This window comes from Talpa occidentalis, unplaced genomic scaffold (assembly GCF_014898055.3).
Source record: "Talpa occidentalis isolate TD23 unplaced genomic scaffold, MPIMG_talOcc4v2.1 talOcc4.2, whole genome shotgun sequence".
Classification (NCBI taxonomy): Eukaryota; Metazoa; Chordata; class Mammalia; order Eulipotyphla; family Talpidae; genus Talpa; species Talpa occidentalis.
The window spans coordinates 35,515,623-35,539,607 of NW_023602073.1; the positions used below are offsets into that span (position 1 = coordinate 35,515,623).

Consider the following 23,985-nt stretch of genomic DNA (forward strand, 5'->3'; position numbering starts at 1 on the left):
GGGATCTGCCCTTAAAAATCAAAAAAGGGGGAGAGAGTCCCCTGCTACACTGATTGCTCAAGCACTTATTACTCTAATTTTTTTAAATTTGCAGGCTGATACTGACTGTTCTGCAGCTAAAAAGCATTGGCATTCAGAAGTGGCTGTAGTAAAACAGCCCATTTGGTGGAAAGATGAGATGACCAATCAGTGGGAAAAGGGAGAGGTGCTCAACTGGGGAAGAGGGTTTACTTGTGTTTCTCCAGGTCTGGAAGCCAGAGAGCGGTGGTTACCTTCAAAACTGATTAAGCCTCATTATGGCCAAGAGGGGGAGATTCCACTTCAAGCCTCTGACTCAGGAGATGAACAGCTTGAGCCTGATAGCAGTGACCAACCCCACTTTCAACAGCAATAAGGCAGATCCTCCAACATGGGGACAGTTGAAGAAGCTGGTGCATCAAGCTGAGAGTGGTGGCCCATACGAAGAAACCTCGAAATTCTGTGATTTTGTTTTTTGAAATGATGGCCATTGTGGAGGTAATTGGTGCAGAATCTTTTTATTGGATCTATGTCCCTAATCCTCCACTGCTGCAGACTATGAGCTGGAATGCAAGGTCACAAGGATTCCAGGCAGCTTTGGCAGCCTCACCTTCATCTGGATGAGGAACTGGAGGGTTGCCTGGGCAAATTACAACAAGCTGTTCAATGGCTAGGTGGCCAGTTTGTAGCACTTCAACATCAGATTATGCTACATTGTGACTGGAATGTCTCAGCTTGCTATGTGACTCCAGTGCAGTACAGTAGTTTGAACCACTTCTGGCAGGCAATCCGATACCACCTGACAGTATCTCTGGTAATATGTCCTTGGATGTTCATGCTCTTCAACAACAGGTGTTGGATTGTTTTTGCTTGATCTACCCAAGGAAACATATGAGGCACTGGCTCAAGGAATAGCCGAGGCACTTCAGGGAATGGACTCACAATCATTTATGCAGAGCATGACCCATAGCGTTAGTAGTGCTGTGATTGTTGTACTAATATGTGTGATTATTTTTTGTGTAGGATACTCCTTCCTCTGCCGAACCATGAGTGAACAATACTCCACCTCAAAGATCTTAGCCCTCTTTTTAAAGAAAAAGAAAGGGGGGATGTTGCATGAGGATGATCGAGAGGTGACCTGAGGCCGGCAAGGGAAGGGCTGACCGAAACGCTGAGAAAACGTACATGTACCAGGGGGGAAACAGCCTGGGAGGGACACCCGAACTCGCTTTGTCCTTGGAAGTCTCCTCTGTGGTAACTTAGCAACAGAGGCTCACAAGGACAGGCATGTCCAACAAGCCCAAGGGTTCACATATGTGGTGTGTGTGAGCTCACGCGCATGGCATGCGAGGCAAGTTTGTTTTGCTTTCTCTGACTTACGATAAAATGCAGAGGTCCTTGTTCATAGTTCCCATATAACCATGCTGAGAAAAATAGAGAATCATTGCTTGTAGCTGACAGCAGTCCCCCATCTGGTGAGTCCTTCACAACCAGCGTCCCAGGTCTCAGAGCCCACTAGAGGCTCACTGTCACCCTCATCATTTCCTCCGAGGGTCTCATCTCTGGCCTCTGACCAGGATCTCTTTTGTGTTTCCTCAGCAGAAACAGTCCCCAGGACTCTGGGATGTCTCTCATCCCCTGGGACACACCAGAGAGAGATGTGAGAGGGACATTCTGAGGATGCAGTGGACTATTGAGAATGTTATCATTTAAGGTGATTCACCTGAATTTCTTCAATATTATTTTCCTTCACCGAGTGAGAGAGCTATGCCTTGTGTAGAACTGAATGTGGTAGAATTTCTCTCACCCCCCATTATATCAGTGATTGATATAAATTTCTTAAATTAAATCTATTCATTGTTAATTTTTGTATAATATTTGATTTCTCTCTCAGGTGTAGTCCTTGTAGTTCCGTCACCACCATAGCACCCATGATCCATCACTACAGTCCCTTGTGCTCTTCTCTCCCCTATTTGGAATCATCTCTCTCTCTTTCCCCTTCTGTATGTCTCAAATCTATAATCAGGTTGCAAATTTTGTCTTTATTCTGACCCTCTGTTTGGTTTCGTATATATCACATATAAGGACAACCACCTGATATTTTTTTTTCCTTTTGACTTATCAAGCTTAATATACTCCCTTCCTACCCCATCCATATTTCCCAAATGGCATAAGTTTATGGTTTCAATCACTGAGTACATTCCACTGTATATATGTACCACACCTTTTTGATCTGTTCATGATCCCCTGATTTAAAACACAGTGACAAATCACTTCATGTCTGTAAGAATGCCTTATATTAGAAAGACCAGATATTAACAAGTGCTGGTGAGAACATGGAGAATATGGAACAATCCTACATTGTTTTTGAGAATGTAGACAGGCTCCTTTTTTTATTAAAGATTTGTCCTTTTTATACAAGAAGTGGGGTACAGGTCAGAGGCATGGGAGGCTGAGGCGATTCACCAGAGACAGCGGGGCACAGAACAGGCAGACAGACTGAAAGCACTGCTGAGCGGAGCAGTGGGTGAGATAGGAGAGGTCTGCTGTGCCATGTGGGAATCTCCCTAGCTGGCCAGGATTCGAGCCCATGCTGCAGAGGCTGTGGACAGCTTCACAGTGCTCTGCTCAACCTGCTGCACCACCAGGGAGGCCTCTGGCTTGGTTTTGATGTCAACAATATCAAGGTTTCTGCAAATAATGAAAGCTCTCCTGACTAAAAAGGAGAATGGAGGCATCATACTGCCAGATTTCAAATTATACTACAAAGCCATAATAATTAAAACAGTATGGTACTGGAACAAAAGCAGACACACAGACCAATGGCATCAAATAGAAAACCCAGAAATAAACCCACATATTTATGGGCACCTAATCTTTGACAAAGGAGCAAAGTATATGCAATGCAACAAGGACAGTTTATTCAATAAATGATGCTGGGAAAACTGAACTGCTACATGCAAAAAAAAAAAAAATGAAGCTAGACTAATACCTCATACCATGCACAAAAAACAAACTCAAAATGGATAAAATAATTCAACATAACACCTGAAACCATAAAGTAGATAGATGAAAACATAGGCAAAACACTACAAGAAATACATCTCAGCAACACCTTTAAAGACACATTCCCCAAAGCAGAGAAAACAAAAGAAAAGATAAATATCTAGGATTACATCAAACTAAAACTTTTGTACACCAAAGGAGACATTAACCAAAACCCAGAGACACCCTTCTGATTGGGAGAAGATTTTTGCTCACAATGCAACTGATAAGGGACTGATCACAAAGAGCTCACATGACTCAACAAAAGAAAACAATCCAGTCAAAAAATTGTCAAAAGATCAAAAAAGACTACTCCAAAGAGGAAATGCAAATGGCCAACAAGTATATGAAAAATGTTTGACATCACTTAAATCAGGGAAATGCATATCAAAACCATAATGAGATACCAACTTACACCAGTGAAAATGGCACATATTTAAAAAACAGGAAACAGCAAATATTGCCAAGGTTTTGGAGAAAAGAAACTCTGCTACTCTGCTGGTGGGAATGCAAACTTGTGCAACCATTATGGAAAACTGTTTGGAGTTGCCTCAAACTACTAAAAATGCATCTACCTTTTGAGCCAGCAACTCCATTCCTAGGAATGTACTCACAAGGCACAGAAGCATCAATTCAAAAGAATACCTTCCCCCTTTGTTTATTGCAGCACTATTTATGATAGGTAAGATATGGAAACAACCAAATGCTCAAGAATAGATGACTGGATCAAGAGGATATGGTATATACACAATGGAATACCATTCAGCAATGAAAAAAGATAATCTCATGCCATTCTCAACATGAATGGAGCTAGAGGGATTATGTTCTGTAAAATAAGCCAGAGATGAAGAAAAATATCAGAGGATTTCACTTATAGGAGGAATATAATGGAATCAAATAAGGGATCAGGAAAAAATACCAGTAATAATAGAAAAACAAAATTAGGCAACTATAAATCAGAGACATTTTTCAGGGGAGGGGGAGGTAGAAGGAGCAAAACGGGAGAGAAGAGCACAAAGGACCATGGTGATGGTTCATGGGTGAAGTAGTGCTGGGAATTTCATGGGGAATACACCTGAAAGGAGAAAGCATAAAAGCATACATTGTACAAAAATGAACAATGACATTATATATATATAAATAAATGATTATATATATGACATACATCTATGACTATATATATATACATATAAAACATAATTAAGGTTTCTTAGAAAATTCAAAGTGCGTCTGCCATAGGGCCCAACAGTCCCACTCCTAGGTATGTACCCACAGAACACAAATACACTACTATGAAGGGCACCTTGCACATCCATGATCACTGCAGCACTATTTACAATATCCAAGCGATGGAAACAACCAAAATGCCCAAAAACAGATGAGAAATCAAGAAGTGGTATATAGATAATAGAATACTACTTATCAGAAAAACATAAATGTATGCCATCTGGGGCAACATGGATGGATTATGCTAATTGAAATAAGTCCAAAGGAGAAAGACAAATATGTCACTTATATGTGGTATAAGAAGTCTAAGGGCTATATTAAGGCAAACTTAAAAACTAACCCTTGAACTCCCCAGGCTGCGCCTACTGCTGACCAGGGCTGCAGACCAGCCCAGGCTTCCTGGTCCAGCAGTGCTGGGTGGTGGATGGACCCTCTCTAGTTTGGCAACAGACTGATTTGATGACAAAGCCTGACTCCCGCTGACTGAGTCCCCCACTGTGTCTTGTTGCACCTACACCACCACTGGGTCCCCAGCCTCCCCTTTATGCTAGAGCTGAGATGGATCTTGTACTCGATGCTGCCGATAATTATTTTTTTATATTATTTCTATATCCAACCACTGGGCCAGAGTATGACATCTTCCAACAAACTGTTATTTTCCTGGTTATAAGAAATCTTGCTGCTTTTATCCTGTATTTCTTCTTTGTGACAATGAGTTGTTACTTTGTCTATAGTCATTTCCTAATGAACCACCCACAATATTTGTAGAATCAAGTCTACTGAGAATCATGTTTACTGTTAGGTCATTACCATGGATTAAGTATTCCCACCATGTCATGGAGCTGGAAGGGATCCTGCTCAGCGAAATAAGCCAGAAAGAAAAAGAAAAATACCGGATGGTCTCACTCATAGCAGGAATCTAGAAAACTTAAATAAGGGGCCAGGAAAAAGAATGACTATAAGAAAGAAAATATCAAAATCAACAAACAACTATGAACCAGAGACACTCTATGGGGGGTGGGGGTGGGGAAAGGAGGGCTTGGCGTCAAAATAAGGGGGTTGTAATTGTATGGGGAATATAAAGATAAAATTTAAATAAAAAATATAAAATAATATATCCCCACCATGTCACTGCTTCTGTGGAGCTGAGAGGATGCAGCAAATTACATGACAACATAGGAAAGTTTCAAACAGCTAGATTCAACTCATTGTTCCTGTATGATCTGTCCTCTTTCTCACTAACATGCTGATCTACTGGATTCACAGAGGCTTTCTTTATAGACTTAAAGATAAAGGAATCCATGAACCTCCTCTCTGGAAGATCCTCTTTACCTGAAAGTCATGGTCTTCACCCTGTGGATGGCTTTCTCCAGAGTCCACCCTTTCATCTTACCATTAAACCAGCTGGTTTATTTAGGTTGAACATCTCGGTCAATGTCTGCACAATTTCCATTCATGACAGTGATTTCTGTCTCCTCAAATCTGAAGGCCTTTTATCAATGACTCAGCTCATCATACAGACCATCACCTCTTCTCTAACTACAACTGTGGACAATATTTTACATTGTGGGGTAGAATTGGAGGCTCATTCAAAACCCTTCCCCCTTTGAAGGGAAGGTGAGAGAAAAAAGCACAGCAGCCAGCAGGAAGTTGTAAAAAATAAGAAATTATTATTTTTTAAGATTTATATTTTATTTATACAATAGCTGGGGTACAAGCCACAGGTGTGAGAGGGTGAGAGGATTCAGCAGAGACAGAGTAGGGAGCAGAACAGGCAGGCAGACAACTGAGGGGAGCAGCGGGAGCGACAGGAGAGATCTGCCGCACCGTCGGGGAATCTCCCTGGCTGGCCAGGAATCGAACCCGCACTACAGAGGCTGAAGACAGCTTCACAGCATATGCTCAATCTGCTGTGGCACTGGAGTGACCCCCCAAAAAGTAAGAAATTATTCAGTGGAGAGTTTACAAAGACTGAGCAGATTATTGCCCAATGATTAAATATTTTTAATGAGGGAAAATAATCTATACCCAGCCAGGAGACATAGTGATGGTAGCATTTGAAACTCCGCATTGAGGGCCCTGCTGAGGGATGGTCAGCAGGGAGGGAGAGACCAAGAGAAACCAACCTCCTGCGTAAACACCATGGGTGACCTAGGAGGTGACTGTGTCTTTCCAGCCAGTGACTGGGCAACTTATATGGTCTCATCAATAATTTTTAAAAAGGTGGAGAGAAAATAAATGATTGAGGGGACCAGGTTATGTCCTTTTGCCTTAACCCACCACATTCATTAAGGAAAATTCATTGTGCTAATAGCACCAAGGCTCAGCGCCATACAAGGAACACAAATACAGTGACAGGTGGTGCCTGGTGTCAGGAGTGAGCTCCGTCTTCCGTGCTGGCCTGGGATGACCACTTGTAGTACTTTGTTCAAGGGGGAGCCGCAATGTGACTGCCAGTCTGACAGAATCTAGTAGTGACTATGCAAATGAATGTTTCATATTTCATCTGCCCCCCCAATTCTCTGGGGACATTGCCAAATGTTACATTTTACTGACTAATAAGTAAACTGGAATTTTTAAAAAATGATGCTATCATGATTTATCAGATGTGGGATTATTTAGTTTAACATGTCAATGTTTATTTTTAAAAACCATTATGTAATAAGTGTAAAATTATGTGAATGTATATACATGTAGAAAGGAAAATGTGATGCCCAAGTAATATGTTTCACTATTGTTTTTTTAAAGTAAACTGAGGCACTGCAGTTTTGACATGTTTTGAGGTTATAAATACGTAACTGTCTTAGAAGAGCAACAATGGCCAAGAGTTTACCCTGTCACTGAAGATTAGCTTTGACATCGTCAGTGTCACTTTTTTTTCTTTTTCCCTACCTCCACTGCCAAAAAGTCTAACAAATACATTTGTACATGTAAACATAAATATATTGGAAAAACATGGTTTGCAAACTATTAGCTATTTATGTGAAACCAATAAAAGTTGATTATGGGGACTATTTAACAACACACACACACACACACACCCTTGAAGTCTGCATGGAGAGCAGGGGCTGGCAGAGGGGCAGTGGGGAGGGTGAAAATAAGCGGGAAGGGAGCACAGTGGACGCTGCCGGAGGACCATGGAGCTCAGGTGTGGGTGTGCTGCAGTGACAGCACCTGATGGGGTGATCCTACCCTCTAAAGTATAAGCAGTGATGTAACCAGAGCTCCCTCAAGAAGAGATCCTCTGGTTTCTCTTGCTGCAAAGGGAGTCCTCATGTGTCTGTTCCTATCAGCATAACGTGAGGAGGTGGGGAGACGGGCCCAACCCCATCCATCTGGCCCCTCCCCACCCTGACCTGTGTCTCTCCCTGGTGACTTTCCTGCTCCAGCAGAGGCGGGGCTGACTCCACTCCTGCCTGTACTCTGTGTTTTCCTGAGGAATAATGTCCACTTCCCTACAGAAAATAGACACCCAGACATGAAACTTTTTTTTTTTCCTGGATTGTTTTTTTGATGGGTTAATTGAAAAGATTCTTAAAATTTAACAGGATATAGGGAGGAGCCACAAGGACCAGCCTGAACTGCATGCAATTGCTGTGCTGAGTCTGTGCAGGTCAGTGGCGGGAGAGGCTGTGAGGAGCCAAGGGGAATGGGGGCTGTGTCCAGTCGGGGCTCAGTGCATCGTGGGCTTTGATGTGGTCACTCCTCAGGGTCATCTCTCTGCTCCTTTGTCCCTGTCCTTCAGGAGCACCTGTCCCAGCAGGGCCTGCTATCACAGGGATTCAGATCCCACCTGGGCGTCCTGTCTCCAGGATGTCAGTAGGGCTGCGTGTGGCTGGATCAGGGTTTGCTAAGGTCTTGTTGAGGAATTTTGCTTCTGTGTTCATCAGGGATATTGGTCTGTAGCTTTCTATTTTGTGTGTGATGTCCTTCTCTGCTTTTGGTATCAAGGGAATGCTGGCCTCATGAGATGTGATGGCAGCGTTCCCATTTCTTCTATTTTTCTGAAGAGTTGAGGAGTCAGGTGTTAGTTCATCTTTAAAGATTTTGTAGAAGGTACTGAAAATGTCTGGTTCTGGGCTTTGTTTTTTGGGAAAATTTTGATTCGTGTTTCAGTGTCTTTGCTTGCAGTTGCTTTGTTCTGAATCTTCCTGACTCAGTCTCAGAAGGTTGTCTACTTCTAAGAATTTCTCAGTTTCTTCTAGGTTATTTGAGGTTATTCAATCAATTGACATATAGATAATTAGTATTTTCTTATTATCCTCTCTATTCCTGAAATGTCTGCTATAATGTCTCCCCTTCATATCTTATTCTATTTATTAGAATTTTTTCCCTTTTTCCCTCCTTGAAAGTATAGCAAAATATTTGTCTGTTTTGTTTATTTTTTGTCAAGAACCAGTTTTTGGTTTCATTGATTTTTGGATGCCTTTGATTTCTGTTTCATTTATTTCAGCTTTAATATTTTTCCTTCTACTGTCTCTTTGTTTCATTTGTTCTTTCTAGCTATTTTTAGGCATAAGGTTAGATTCTTTCCTTGAGCTGTCTTGACTCCAGGTGTGGCCTGAATTGCTCTATATTCCCCTCTTAGTGCTGCTTGTGCTGTGCCCACTGATAGGTTGTCATTTGTCTCAAGGTATTTTTAATTTTCTTCTTTGATTCCCTCCTTAACCCAATTGTCATGTGGTAGTGTGCTCAGTCATTATGAATTTATTGACACTTGTTCTGTGACCCAACAAGTGGTTTATTCTGGAGACTATTCCCTATACACTTGAGAGAACTGTGGAGTGCAGTGCCCTGTAGATATCTATTTAGCCCTTGGGGTCTAACACTCACTTAGAGGAAATTTTCCTTGTTGATTTTCTGTCAGGTGATGTGTCTTTGATCAAAGTGGGGTGTAGAGTTTCTTTACTAGTACTGTGCTGCTGCCAATATCTGTTTTCAGATGTGTTCATAGTTGCCTTATCTATTTTGCTGCTCCTTTGTTTGGTGCATGTGTATTGATGAGTGTTATGTCTTCCTGATGTAGGATTCCTTAATCAGATGATGGTCATCCCTGTCTCTTGTTACCTTTTTTAGCTGGAAGTTTATTTTATATTTTATGGCATTTTGGGGTGTCCCATTTTCTTGTGTTTTTCCCAAGAACTATTTTGATCCTGTCTCCTGGAGGCAGCATAAAGTTGGGTTTTGTTTTTTGGTGCAACCAGTCACAGTGTGTCTTTTTCTTTGGTGAATTCAATTTGTTTCCATAAAGGGTGATGACATGATGACTTACTACTGCGCTTTTGTCTTTAGTCAAATCCAGGCAAGAAATGTGTGGTATCTGGAGAGGGTGGTGAGGGCTCCAGGGTCACTGCCTCCTTGGTCCCCTGGTCAGTTTGGAGGATGGTGTCGGTCCAGAGGCCCAGACATTAGCCAGGTGGCTGGGGTTCAGATCTGGGCACTGCCATAACCCCTCAGTCTCCATATTCTTGTCTCTGAGAGGGTGTTGGGGAGGGGTGTCAGGACAGTATCACTTCCCAGTTCACAGAGTGCTGGGGAGGAATCTCCAAGGTCACATGGAGAAAGTAACTGCTGAGGTCATGTAGTCAGCCTTTCATCAGCTCCCTGAGCCGCTTCTGTTCCTGTGCCCACATCTGGCTTTCAAGGCCCAGCTCCCATGTCCCCTTTCTGCTGAGGAAGGAACCTCCCTGGCTCTGCCCTTGGCCTCCTCTGAGGCAGCTACTGCAGCCCTTCTCTCCTCACACACCCCAGGCTGCAGGGCCTCCTAGGTGGGGTCATGTGTTTCTCTGTGACCTAAACACCCTGTGGAGTATGTTCCTGGGCACCAGCATGCATTGGGTTAGGGTACCCCAAATGTCCACTGCAGGTCTGTGTCAGCAGAGTCGCCTGGGATGTGTTTAGAGAGAAGTTCCCAAGCCCATCCCCAGAGGCAGAGAGTGGGCTCTGGCTGCCCAGGGCTGGGGAGGGGAAAGTGGGGGTGGTGCCCATGGGCCCAGGCCCAGGAAACAAGGTTGTTGTGGTGATGGGGATGTTCTCAAGGTAGAGTATGGGATGATTGCTCTGCTCTGCACTTACCAAAAGGACATGACAAGTGAGCCTTCAACAAATGACTCAATGGTCAAAAGTTATATTTCAATAAATTTGCTTTAAAAACATTAAAAAATGGGTCCACAAGTTGCCCTGTGTCTGTCCTCCACTGTATCCTCATCGAGGGCTTGTGGGGCAGGAAACTGCCTCAGCCCACGAGGAGCTGAGCACAGACAGTTTCACTGCACAGATGCTGTCAAGGTGCTTCCTCTGCATGGTCCAGAGTCACGCGATGAGATGCTGACGTCACGCTGCTTCTGTGATGGGAGACACTTTTAGGGGCCTTGGGTGGGAGGCAGCTTATTTTTCATGTGGGCAGAATGGAAATAATTAGTGTCCAGAAGGTCTATTGTGTTGGTTTTCAACTTTCAATTTTCCACCAATTCTGGGATACACAGGAGGGGAGACAGTGCCCCCGTGAGTGTGTCTGACTTGCTGGCTCTTCCTCGTGAGGAGAATGAAGCAGAAGGGACGCACCACGTCACAGAGTCAGGCTCACAGGGGCTGAGACTTCCCGCCCGGGCTCCCCCCGTCCCTCTCTGGGGTGACTCCCTGCACACGGTGGACCCTCAGCTAAGGGGACGCCCACAGGACAAGGACCTGAGGGTTTTCTCCGGGAGCCACATGCATGAGCTCTGAGGCAGGTCCTTCCACGCTGATCACGACCGTTCAGATCCACCAACATCTCGTCCCCATCGCAACCTCGTGGGACCCGGAGCTGGAGCCTCTGAGAGAGGCCCCTCCTGCCGCCTCCCCCTCAGAGACTGTGGAGACGCCAGATCTTTGTTTTAGGTGCAAAGTAGGAAGTGATTTGGTACAAACCAGTAAAATATTCAGGCGATAAAGTGATCAGTGGCTGTTTTCTCACAAGAAACAGTGGAGGCCAGAGGAGCTCACGTGACAGTCAAGGTCCTGATTGCAATGAGCTGTCAGACAAGGATTCCACGTCCTCTGAAGTGTCCTTCAAAATATGTGATTTTAAAAAATTAGTTCTACCGTTTTTAGATTCCCATTTAATTTTGCTGTTTTGTTTCTTTATACTATCCCCAGAGCGGTGTCTGCAGGGTCACGGCACAGAGGGGCTGTCAGCAGCCTGGAGCTGTGAGCAGGGCTGACTCTGACCCGCCTGCAGGGAGTGGGGCCTTGGAGGCCCAGAATCAGGCCCCAGGGCTGGCCCTCCAGGACAGCACAGGCCTTTCTCCTCTTGATTCCCTGAATCACCTCCTCTTGATTCCAGGAATCTCCCTGCCACCCCAGCATTGGGGAGTTGGGGGGGATGTTGTGGCTCAGGAAATGGGGGCCTCCTCCTAACCATCTGTCCTCTCCTGGTCTCCTTCATCAGCCTGAGTGTGCGTGTGTGAGTCACACCAGCCCTGCACGGACAGGAAAGGCCCAGAACTTAAGTGATTCCCTGGTCAGTTACAGCACCAGCCCCTCTGCAGTCCCACCAGGGGAGACAGAGACTCTCCCAGCCCCAGCCAGAGCTGCGTCACCCACACAGACCTTCCCCTCACAGTGTCCCCGATGCTTCCCCTTCCTGGCCCCACCCTTCCTGGTGCCCCCACCACTCCTTTTGGGCCCCATCCCCTAGTCCCCATTTTCATCCTCTGCTCCATTTCCAGGAGCTTCCCCGTCTTCCTAGTGATGCCCTGGGGGCTCTCCTCAACCTCACCTCATTCAGGGATGGAGAATTTTTAAAAGATGTATATTTATTTATTTATTTCCTTACAGCGTGGGTCATCTTTCTATAGTTATTGTTCCTCTTAGGTGCGGCCCTTCCACCAATGATCCACCACACACCACCACCAGCTCCCCGGGTCTCTCCCCGGCTCTGATCACTCATGCTCCCCCTGCTGCAAGACGTGGATGGTGGTTGGCCCAGGGTCTTGGTGTTTTCCTGGAACCTTGTCCTTTTCCTGGGCGAGGCCCTGGGCTCCTGGGTAGAATTGAATGTTAATTCCCAGGAGGAGGCGCTTTCACCCCTGGAAGCAGAAGCAGAAACAAAGTACAGAGACTCTGGAGTCCACGGATCCATCCGAGACTGAAGGAACCTCTATATCTGGGGATCAGCCCATAATCTGGGAATCAGCTATTAGGACCTGGAAACCTGCTTTTGTCCTTTGTCCATAGGACTAAGAAAATTGAAGGACTTCTGACCTGACACTGGACTTGGGCGCCCCCTTGTGAGCAGATCCCTGTCCTGCCGCTGGGGGCCCAGGGAGCCCGGGGAGGGCCTGGCTGAGCAGGAGAAAGGGCAGCTCTGGGCGCCTGTGCTCAGCCCTGTGGCCACACGGGGGCGCTGCCGCGCTGCTCCGGATTCTGGTGAAGCCTCCAGGACGGGGCGGGGGCTGAGGTGGGCACAGCTGGGGATGCTGGAGGGCGGCGTCCTGGCGGTGAGATGCTCTGTGAGGAGTCAGAGAAGCAGGCCTCAGAAGAGAGGAGACTCCGGAGCCTGCCTTGTGTGTGAGGTTTCCAGCTTTTCTCCCAGAACCCCTCTCTCCAGTCCCTGGATACCTGGGAAAACTGGAAAAGAAAAAAAATTTCCATCTATAACCTATTAAATATTGAGAGTATTTTTAAAAATAACATTTAAAGAATACTGTTCGATTTACAGAAAAGTTGCAAAAGCAGTACAGGTCTTGCTTACCCCACACCATTTCCATTTTGTTAACATCCTACAGGAGTACAGATTTTTTTTTTTTTTACAACTAATGCAGCAATGTTGACATAATAACTAAACGCCATACTTTAATTCGTTTTTGCTAATGTCCATTTTATGCCCAATAATCCCATCCAATTTGCCTGGATGACAGTTTCTCAGACTTTCCTTGTTTTTATATCATTGACACTGGTGAGGAGTGATGTTTGGGAGAGGTGTTGGGGTCACAGTTGGGGGTTCTTGGGTTACCTCTAAGAAAAGCTTCACCAGAGTCCTCATTTCAGTGGCATGAGGGCACACACACACACACACACACACACACACACAAATGGAAAGAAGATGATGCTTACACAAACAAAATTGGCAAGAGGAGCTGCCCCTGGAGAGAGTGGGTGTGTTAGGAAAAGCCTGTTAGTGGAGGCTCATTAGAAATCTGTTGGTGTGTGTGATGTGGAATTACACATTTTTATAGGTGTGAAGCTGTATTCCAAATATTTATACAGTGTTACAAACTAGTGTAACACACACACATATATATATATTAATTATTGCCTTTGGGTATTGTACTCACATAACTGCTAAACGCCATGATCCATTATGGAGGTCTTACTATGTGGCCTCTAAGTTGAATCATAGTCTCTAGTATACTGTCAGCTTCCAATCCTCAGATATGGAGGAAATTTCTAATTCCGTTTGCTCCTCAGTTGATCTATATAGCCAACATCTGCATCAATAATAAAGAAAATCCTTGAATTTCCTCAAATTGTGTCCTGGAAAATATTCCTCAAATTGTGTCCCCTGCAGTTATTTCATTGTTTTCCTTTCCTTTCCAGTCTGATTTGGCTAATTTTAATGCCAAATTAAAATTCCAATAGGGAACAGCGATAGAGAACGAAATAGATGAGATAGTAATACATCAACTCCTTAAGTATTTTCTTGTAGCCCTAGGAAAATCAAGTGTCCTCCACGGTGGTGAAAAGAGGAGATGATTTCCTGATGCAGGAGCACTCACAATGTAATGGAAACGCAGGGTTGTATTGCCATGGGTTTGATCCCTAGCCCATTTTGGAATAGGGCCGGAGTCCTGTGTCATAAGCCTATATAACTAACCTGGGTGCCGGGTTCCAAGGAGGACCATGGATTTGTGGTTCATGGGTGCACACTTCTCTGCCCCACCGAGGGCATATTGTGGCATCATCCTTGTAGGGACTTTGGGCCCAAGACCTGTTTCCTGTGGTTTCCTGAGGGGAGGTTCCCCAAAATGTGTTTGCATGGACTAGCTGTGAGCCATCCTCAAACTTCTATAATGGATTTTCCCTTCACGTATTTCAGTTGTATTCTGTTGTATAGTGATTTGTGGACTAGGCAATGTAGCAGAAGTAAACTGAAGCAAGTCGATTAAGAGTTGATAAATGAATGTAATGTCACAGGATTAGCTGATTGATTTATTCTCAAAATGTTTATAATTCAGTTAGTTTATGCTTTAGTTTGAGTGACCATGTTTATCCCTTCATCATATTGCTCTGTACTATTCTCAAATAGTTTCTCATTTAAAGCCATTTCTCCTTGATCTGCTTTGCAGACTTTCCAAAGAAAGACTGCCACCTTTTTCCAATGTATTTTTTAAGCATAGAAGAACTGGGGTGTAGTCCAGAGGTAGAGTGGTTGAGAGGATTCACCAGAGAGAGTGGGGAGCACAACAGGCAGATGTACTGAAATACACTGCTCAAGGGAGAAGCAGGCATGACAGGAGAAGGCTGCTGCACCCTCTGTGGCTTAGCTCCCTCGTGGGGAATTGAACTCAGGCCACAGCAGTGATAGAGCTGAGACTTACTCCCTAAGCCACCAGCGAGGCCCCTTTTCCAATAATTTCTCACTGCATTGTTGACCGTATAGAATTTACTATAAAATGAATGTGTCTTGACTGATCAATGAATCATGTCACAGGCAAGTTTTAGATTTAAATTAATTGGTATGCATGTGTAAGGACTATATACTACATGGTTGACATGAACAGATTTTCTGGTTTTTAAGTGACTCTGAAATTGAAAAGAGTCTTTTTGGTAAATGTCAAAGTTAAAACTAACATGAAAATATTTAACCTTTCATTCTTATTATAGCAAAATGGAAAATAACAAATGGCAGGGTTTCACATGGTAGCCCTGAAGGATAATGCTTTTTAGATTCCTTTTATCCATCTCTTTTAATAAATAGCCCTTCATTACCTTTTTATGTTACAAGTTTGCATACTGAACCAGATTGCAATGAAATAACAGTCTAATGAAAAACACTATGTTTGAAATAGATGTAGGTCATTCTATGCCCATAAATTTTTAAGTAGGTGATGGAAAATTGGTCTCCAAGTAAGAGTTTTGTTTTATTTTCAAGTTAGGCTATAGTTTTTTCTGTGAGCAAACCATTTACTCTCTCTGGTATTACCTTTCTTCTAACTAATTCTGTGAGTCATAGTCTCCTCCGGTCCTACCGATATTATTGCAAATAGCAAGATTTAATCTGGTGGGTTTTTTTTAGTAGCTGAGTAGTATTGGTGTGCTGTGCGCCGTATCTTCATAAGCAACTCATCTGTTGTAGGACCCTTAGGTTGCTTCCAGAACTTTAGTATTGAAAATACTATTACCATGAACATAGGAGTGCACATATCCCTTCATATTAGTGGTTTTGTATACTTCAGAGAGATATCTAAGAATGGGATTGCTGGATCATCAGGTAGAACTATTTTTTGTATTTTCAGAAATATCTATACTATTTTTCTAGGAAGGGAAACAGTCTTCATTTCCACCAACAGTGGAGTAAAGACATGGATATAAGTTCTGAAATCACAAAATACACAGAAAAACAAAAATGACTGAGTTCCTTAATCAGCCTTAGAGATGACTTTTGTCATCCGGATTACATTGGCAAAGGAAACGAAAGCAAATATAAACAAATGGGACAATATTTTCTTTTTAAATTTTTTAACAGTTTTTTTTTTTTTAAAGATTTATTTATTTATTTATTCATACAAGCACTGGGCACAGTCAGAAGCGCAGGAGGGTGAGAGAATTCACCAGAGCCAGAGTGGAGAGCAGAGCAGGCAGAATGAAGTAGTACACTGCTGAGGGGAGCAGTGGGCGGCAGGAGAGGTCTGCGCACCATGTGGGACCCTTGCCTGGTGGCTGGGGATCGAACCGGCGCTGCAGAGGCTGGAGGCAGATTTGCAATCCAGTGCTCAACCGCTGCACCACCGGGAAGCCCCAAATGGGACAATATTAAACTAAAAAGTTTCTATAGCGTGAAAGCAACCACTATTAAAAAAAAGACAAGCTAATGACTTGGAGAAAATACTTACATATGTCAGACATGGGCTTAATATAGAAATTTTATAAAGAATTCATTAAACTCATCACGAAAAGAACAAACACCTCCATTAAAAAGTGGACAGAAATGTTGAAGAGCGACTTGTCCACAGGAGACAGAGATGGCAGCAGGCCCATGAACGTGTGTTTCTCCTCTCCTATTCAGAAAGCATATCAGGAGCAAAATGAGCGATCATCTCCTATTTGTTAAGAGGGTTATCATCAAAATAGACAAGAAACAAGTGATGGTAAAGTGTGGAGAGAAAAAAATCTTTGTAGATTGTTGTTAGGAATTTCAATTGTTGCAATCATGGAAAATAGTGTGGCAATCCCCAACAAAATTAAGAATAGAAATATCGGGCCTCCCCTGGTGGCGCAGCGGATGAGCACTGGGCTGCAAAGCTGCCCACAGCGTCTGCAGCGCCGGTTCGATCCCGGCCACCAGCGAGGGACCCACATGGTGTGACAGACCTCTCCTGTCGTGCGCTGCTCCCCTCAGCAGTGTATTTCGTCACTCTGCCTATTTTGTCTCCGTTCTGGCTTTGGTGAATTCTCTCACCCTCCCACACTTCTGGCTGTACCCAGTGCTAGTATAAATAAATAAATAAATCTTAAAAAAAAAAAAAAAAAAGCAAATAGCAATTACATCTACCAAGTTGCTCAGGATAGAAAGTTTGGCAGCATCTTTAATTTCTGTCTTTCCCTCACTTTCTATATCCATCCAAAGCAGCCCTATTAGCTAACATCCTAAGCAAAGTACCACTCTGACCCACTCCTCTCTCTTTGTCTACTGCAAGTTTCTCGGTTGTTTTCCTGTTGCATCTTGTTCTCCTACAATCTAGTTTCCCCAATGCAAAGAGATTTTCCTCAAACACAAATTATTCAATTCACTCCACTCGCCAACACCTCTCTCCGTTTTCACAATTATCATGACGTTCAGGCCATCCCCCTGAATTAGGAAGTTCTGAGTGACTAGTTTCTGGGAATATCTTTGAGCTTGTCTCACAATTCCTTCTCCTTTGTCCACATGAAACACTGACCTCCTTTTTCTTCCTGCAGGGTGATTCAGTCCTTTCTGCCTCTCTGTGCTCCCCTCTGCAATTGTGCTTTCTCCCAAACTTTGCTGTATGCATCCTGGTCTGTCAATAAAGTTCATATTGTCATTTATTGAAGTCTTATCATTTCCATGAAAGAATAATGTTTTCCTAGCTTTACAGATACATACATTTTATTAAAAATATCCTGATGGGTTTCATATTTTGATGTTATCCTAAATGGCATTGAAAATTCAATTGGTTTGTTTCGATCCTTTGTACAGTTCCTATCACCATTTGTTATTTCTCTGTTGGATATTTTAAAACTTATTTATATTGCTTTTATTCCCTGCCACTGAAAAGTCAGTTTTATCACAACAATCTCTCTATATCCTGATCACTAGAACACTATCAATTCTACAAAAGTACAGTGTAGTTTCTCAATAATTAGTCATTGTTTCTTTTGAGTGAATATCATATATAGGTAACCTTGGAAAAAGTAATTAACCTCTCTAAATCTCCTTCCTCAGATATTAATATATTTGTAAGTGCACATATTGATATATGTAATATACATAGAATTAAAACAATGATACTTATACTTCCTGATATTTATCACTATTAAATCACTTTATTTTGGTTGAAGTGTTAAAAGCAACCTAAAAAACAAAGTATTCTGAATTTCCTAACATTTTTGTTTAGTTTTAAGCACACTGGTACTGTTATGACCTATTGGATTTGTTAGTATATTCCTTCTCAAAGGAACTTTTGTGCATATAGTATTATTATTTAATGTTATTTTTCTACTAAACTGACTCCATGACACAATTATAGCCCCCAAAAAAGAAAGACAGGCTGAAAAAGAATCCTGAAATTACCTCTTGAAAATTTTAGAATTTAAACCTTACTAGTTCATTGCAACAGTAGCAACTGTGCCTCCGTTTTTTTTTTTTTATTTTTTTAAAGAAGTATTTTATTTATACAAGCACTGGGTTGCAGGCCAGATGCGCGGGAGGGTGAGAGGATTCCCCAGAGACAGCCGGGAACAGAACAGGCAGACTGACTGAAATCCACTGCTGAGGGGAGCAGCGGGCGGGGCAGGAGGGGTCTGCGCGCCACGTGGGCCCTCGCGGGCGCGGCAGAGGCTGTGGACAGCTCCCCAGCGCGCGCCCAACCGCCTGCGCCCCCTGTTTGCTGTTCTCCCCACAGTGTGAGCGCGACAGTAAAGCATCTGCACAAGGCAGGGCCAGGATGGGGACGCCTGGAAAAGCCAAAACCCAGGCCGGGATTGCTCGGGACAGATGAAAGGGCCTCTCGGGCATTCCAAGGGTTGTCGTTAAGCGGCAGCTTCTTCGTTAAGGCTGAGAAACCGCTGGCGGTTCCCTCTGCCAATGGCTGTGGCCTGTGGCTCTGACGCCACAAAGAGCCCTTGTGACGGCACCGGCACCGCCTGCATCAGGCCCGCCCGGACTGCGCCTGTGTCCTCAGGAGCCGGGAAGCTCTGGACAGTGACCTGTGCACTCCGGACGCCGAGAGAGACAGTGAGAGCCTGTTTTGGGGTATTTGGTTCTCTTTTGTTTTATTTATTGGCTTATTTATTTAATTATTTGTTTAGGTTATTTATTTTAGTTATTTTATTTTTCTTTCTTTGTTTTTTTCCTTATTTTCCTTGATTTTTTTGTATTTGCTTATAGTTTTTTTTCTACTTTTTCTTTTCCCTTTTATTTCTTTGTTTTTTATTTTCCTTTATTGTTTTGTTATTGGCTTTTTTTTCTTTATTTTTTTACTTCAGTTTTTAGTTTTTTGATTTTTATTTTTCGAGTGGTCTCGCCCATTTTCCCTTCTGTTCTTGTTTCGTTGTTTGTTCTTTCTTCCCCTTTGTCGTTTCTCTGTGTTTTTATTTTGGTTTGTTTGTTTGTTTGTTTTTTCAGGTTTTAGTTTGTAATTGTTGTTCGTTCTGTTGTTTGTTCTATTGGTCTTTGTTGTTCTGTTTCATTCTTAAATTTAGTGGTTGGTTTTTAATTAGTTTGTTTTTAATCATATTTTTACGTTGACATCTCTTTTGTCATTTTTTGTTTGTGTGGTTTCATTTATTTGTGTTGTAGTTAGTATTGCTAGTAAGCTGAGTGAGGTTAGTATTGTTGGTAGAGTTAAGTTAGCATTGTTAGTATTTAGTGAGGTGAGTGAATCCTTTCTGAGTACTATTAATACTAGATTAATAGTCCATTTGTTAATATCGTAGGAGAGTCAGCTGTCAGCGGAGGGAGCGCAAGGGCTGGGAACACAGTCAGGGCTGGTGAGGGTCGTCAGCGTAGTCAAGCGCACAGGCGCTATGTCCCAGGGACGTCAAGGGCAAAGCTACCTGGCGCTGCGGAAGCTGGGGCGGGGCTCCCACGCCAAGGTGACGCTGGCGGTGCACGTGCTCACGGGCACGAAGGTGCTCATCAGGGGCGTCCGCAAGTCCGAGCTGCCCGACCTCCGCCTCCTGGCCCGCGAGATGGGGTGCATGAAGGCCCTTCACCACCCGAACATCGTGGAGCTCTTCCAGGTGGTGGACACCGGGCCGGAGCTGCAGCTCGTCATGGAGTACGTGCAGGGGGAGGACCTGCAGGCCTTCCTGGACAGGCGTGGGCGCCTGGGCGAGAGCGCGGCCCGGCCGCTCTTTCGGCAGATCCTCGCGGCCCTCAGCCACTGCCATGCCAAAGGCATCGCGCACAGGGATGTGAGGCCCAAGAACATTCTGCTGACCGGAGAGGGAAAAGTCAAGCTGGCGGACTTTGGGCTCAGCGTCCAGGCCTTCAACCGGGCGCTGAGCACGTGCTGCTGTCGCCCAGAATACAGGGCCCCCGAGGTCTACCTTGGCCAGCGCTACAATGGCCCCAAGGTGGACATGTGGAGCCTGGGCGTCCTTCTCTACAGAATGCTGACCGGCAAACTGCCCTTCAGGGCGCCCCACCTCCCGGTGGTCAGTGTGCACGTCCTGGGCGCGTACCTCCAGCTGCCCCACTAACTCACGGAGCAGTGCCAGGACCTGCTGGCCAAAATGCTGGAAAAGGACCCCTGGAGGCGCCGGCCCCTGGAGTGCATCCAGCAGCACCCCTGGATCGCAGAAACGAGCGAGGGACTCCTGCCCTTCAGCGAGCCGTGGCTCAGCCCCCAGGACCCGGCCATAATCAAAGCTATGGAGCGCCTGGGCTACGAGAGGCAGGAAATTCGGGAGGCCATTGACGCTGACAAGTACGACGAGGTCATGGCCACCTACCTGATCCTCCGCTCCAGGAAGCAGGCGGGGGAGGAGGACTCTGAGGAGGAGGGGCAGGAGCGGCCCAGGCGCGTCACCTTCCGGGTGCCAAAGCGCGTCCCCTTCTGGGAGCCCGGTGACCCCGATTCCAAGGACAGCCTCCCACAGCCTGAGGTTTCGGGAAATACCCCAAGGCCGGGTATCCTGGAAAAGCAGGAAGTCCAAACAAGGGGAAAGGAAGCCACCCCGGGCACCAGGGTCATCTCCGCAGGAGTCCCTGAGCAGGAGGACGCCCAGAAGCACACCACCGCCGCAGGGTCAGGCCGCCTGTTAGATGATGCCCCGAAGGGCAGACCCTCTGCGCTAGGCCCGGTACTGGAGGACGCCTGGGGGGACACCAGCACCTCTGTGGCCAGACCCCAGCAGGAGGACACCAGGGAGCACAGTAGCACCTTGGTGTCAGTCCTCCAGCTGGAGGACACTGGGGAGCACGGCAGCACCACTGAGACAGGCCCCCAGCTGGAGAGGGACCAGGAAAGCAGGGCCAGCACCATCTGTCCAGCTCCACAGGCCTCCAGCACCCCCCTAAGACCTCCCCCAAGACGTGGCTGGCCTACCAGTGCAGTGGCCCCTTCAGCAATCATCAGGGCCGGAGACAGGGTATTAGAAATTATCCTGAAATTTTGTTGCTGCTGTGCAGCATTCGAATTGCAGAACAACAAAGATTAAAAATAGCACCACACCAGACAAAATCCTCCCCACCCCCAAAGCACAACCACTAAGTGGCCATGGGGAACAGGAGTACACCAGGGAAGGTTGAGGCTCTGGAGAAGCTCAGGGGCTGGGCCCAGTCACAGGGGCCAGGAGCAGCATGAGACGCACGGGACTATAGCAGAGAAATGTGGGCAAAACCGATGTCCCTGGAGCACAGATGTCCCTGGAGCAGAGCAGGTAAAGGGCCAGGAGGGCCACGGAACTGGTGAAACACCTGGAGGGGAACAGAGCGGGTGAGTGGTGGGGTGTGGAGGGGTTGGGGAGAGCTGAGCATGTACAGGGCCCAGGAGGGGTATGAGGCTTTGTGGGTGGCCCCAGGGCCAGAGGCCCCTGGGCCAGAGGCAGGAAACCTTGGGCCTCTCTTCCCCATCATAGGCTCAGTTCCCTGAGGACCATACTGCCCCCTTGCTGGGAGAGACCTGCTGCTCTATCCTGGGCACAGGGATGGCACAGAGGGTGCAGGAGCTCTTGCAAAGGCTTGGGTCCAGGTGGTGAAACGTGCAGATTGCAAGGAGCAGATAGAGAGGCTCTCTAGCTCCCCTTAAGAAAGACTCGGGGACCAGTATATTAGAATCCGAACAGGACTCTTCAAGGTGGACAGAGTTTATCCACAGACCAACCTTACTCCACCATGACCTGCTCAGCTGGAATATTCGCACATCTTCTTACTCCAGGAAGCCCTAGGCTATGATCAGTTTCAGTCCCGCAGTGAGCACGCCTAAGTGTCCATTGTGACCTCGAACTTTTGCAGCTTGGGATTCTTACACAGTGTCAGCCCAGCTGGAATTTCCCCTTTTAAAAATCCTCTCCAGGGCCTCCCCGGTGGCGCAGCGGTTGAGCGCTGGGTTGTGATGCTGCCCGCAGCCTCTGTGGCGTCGGTTTTATCCCCGGCTGCTCCCCGGCCACCAGAGGAGGGTCCCACAAGGTGAGCAGACCTCTCCTGCTGCCCGCTGCTCCCCTCAGCAGTGTACTTCGGTCCTTCGGCCTGCTCTGCTCCCCGCTCTGGCTATGGTGAATTCTCTCACCCTCCCGCGCTTCTGACTGTACCCAGTGCTTGTATAAACAAAACAAACAACCAAACAAATAAATAAATAAAAACATGCCCCTATGGGAAAAAAAAAATCCTCTCCAGACCGCCACCCACCCCTCCTCCTCCCTGGATTCAAACCCTGCAGGGTGACCTTAGCCAAATTGGAAACATTAATATCGCCCAACAGATGCAGGCTTTGGACACCAGTCTCTGCCAATTAAATCACTGGGTACAGGAATGAAAAGCTACAGGGGCTGTCTACCTTAAATTTGTGTTTTTTCATCATTGTTTAGATGATGTTCAATTCCCTTAGAAAACTAAGGTTTTGCTAAGTCTGGCAAATGCAAGTGAAGTGAGGTAGGTGTGTTTGAAAAAAGAAATGTATGGAAGAGGGATATTCTGAAGGGCCTTAAGATAATGTAAAGCCAGATGGGTAAAATGAAATGGCATTAGAATGAAAGCAAGCAAAAGAAAGTGTTGAAGGTCTGAGAGGGAGGTTTTGGTGAGAAATCGTGTGTACTCAGGTGTCTCCCCCTCCTCCAACACATTCATGGGCTTGCTCATCTGACCAGCAAAGCCCCCTCTGATCGCTACTTCATCAGCCGAAGCTGGGGCCAGGACATCCAAACATGGACCAGCTCTCCCTTACTGCCATGGATCCTGCCCCTAGTAGGCCCAGTGATCATGATGATGCGTTTCTTTGTTTCTACACCCTGTTTTCTCTTCTTTATCCAGGCCAAGCTCTCTGAGATGAGCCTTTGCTCTCCCAGACCCGGGAAAGCCATTCCTGTTATTGACAGATGAGCAACAGGGCGTTGCTCTAGGGGTTCTGGGCCAACCTGGGCCAGTCCAGTGACCAGTTGCTTATTTCTCTAAACAAATGGATCCCACTGTAAGAGGATGGCAGCCCTGCCTGCGTGCACTTGCGGCAGCATCTCGTCTCGCTAGACAGGCCTTAAAACGCACACTGGGCCAACCTGTAAATGTTAGTTCTCCCCATCGGCTCCAAGACCTGCTCTCAGCCTGGTAAATGAGCCTGAGCAGGGCCTGGAGCCGATGGGGAGAACTAACATTTACAGGTTGGCCCAGTGTGCGTTTTAAGGCCTGTCTAGCGAGACGAGAAGCTGCCGCAAGTGCATGCAGGCAGGGCTGCCATCCTCTTACAGTGGGATCCATTTGTTTAGAGAAATAAGCAACTGGTGACTGGACTGGCCCAGGTTGGCCCAGAACCCCTAGAGCAAAGCCCTAGTGTCAAAGACCCTCTCATTTCCCTCTCCCAATCCTCGACTCTCCATCCTGCTAGGCCTCACGGGTGTTCCACTCCCTAATGCAGATAACACCCTCTTCTTACTATGGTGGACACCATCACCAGTTGGACAATGGACCTGCCTTTATCTCAAAGATTATTCCACAGGTCTCCTCCCTGGGCATCACCTGGGAACTACACATTCCTTCCCGACCGCAATCCTCTGGTAAGGGAGAACGGGTAAATGGTCTGACCAGAGACCACCTAA

General features: G+C 45.7%; 1 pseudogene; it reads left to right on the plus strand.

Moving 5' to 3' along the window:
- Positions 1-4,848: 4,848 nt before the first annotated feature.
- On the plus strand, positions 4,849-20,436 carry LOC119251209 (lathosterol oxidase-like; annotated as a pseudogene).
- Positions 20,437-23,985: the final 3,549 nt, after the last annotated feature.